Raw genomic sequence first — 917 nt, 5'->3', positions numbered from 1 at the left:
GGCCATATACTAACACCACGTTCCAAATTTCAACCGGATCGGATGAAATTTGCTCCTCCAAGATGCTCCGGAAGCCAAATATGGGGATCGGTTTATATGGGGGCTATATATAATTATATACCGATGTGGATCTATTTTTGCCTAGTTGTTAGAGACCATATACTAACACCACGTACCAAATCTCAACCGGATCGGATGAATTTTGGTCCTTCAAGAGGCTCCGCAAGCCAAATCTGGGGATCGGTTTATATGGGGCCTATATAACATATAATTATGGACCGATATGGACCAATGTTTGCATGGTGATTAGAGTGCATATATACACCATATACCAAATTTCAGCCGGATCGGATTAAATTTGCTTCTCTATAGGGGCTATATATAAGTATGGACCGATATGGACCAATTTTTGCATTGTGATTAGAGACCATATTTTTTCTTGCTTCGGCAGAACATATACTAAAATTGGAACGATACAGAGAAGATTAGCATGGCCCCTGCGCAAGGATGACACGCAAACTCGTGAAGCGTTCCACATATACTAGAGACCATATACATACATCATGTACTAAATTTCAGTCGGATCGGATGAAATTTGCTTCTCTTAGAAGATCCGCAAGCGAAATCTGGGAATCAGTTTATATGGGGGCTATATATAATTATGAACCGATGTGGACCAATTTTTACACAGTTGTAAGAGACCATATACATACACCATGTACCAAATTTCAGCCGGATCGGATGAAATTTGCTTCTCTTTGAAGATCCGCAAGCTAAATCTGGGGATCGGTTTATATGGGGGCTATATATAATTATGGACCGATGTGGACCTATTTTTGCATGTTTATTAAAGACCATATACTAGCACTATGTACCACATTTCAACCGGATCGGATGAATTTTGCTCCTCCAAGAGG

At 40.1% G+C, this 917-nt stretch overlaps 1 non-coding gene across 1 annotated transcript; it reads left to right on the top strand.

Annotated features, from left to right (window-relative positions):
- Positions 1 to 435: 435 nt before the first annotated feature.
- LOC142242172 (U6 spliceosomal RNA) lies at positions 436 to 542 on the top strand. Its single transcript, XR_012724025.1, has one exon. It is a non-coding gene; the product is annotated as a U6 spliceosomal RNA (small nuclear RNA).
- Positions 543 to 917: the final 375 nt, after the last annotated feature.

Source organism: Haematobia irritans, chromosome 5, assembly GCF_050003625.1.
Source record: "Haematobia irritans isolate KBUSLIRL chromosome 5, ASM5000362v1, whole genome shotgun sequence".
Classification (NCBI taxonomy): Eukaryota; Metazoa; Arthropoda; class Insecta; order Diptera; family Muscidae; genus Haematobia; species Haematobia irritans.
This window is presented reverse-complemented; position numbering and strand designations above follow the sequence as displayed.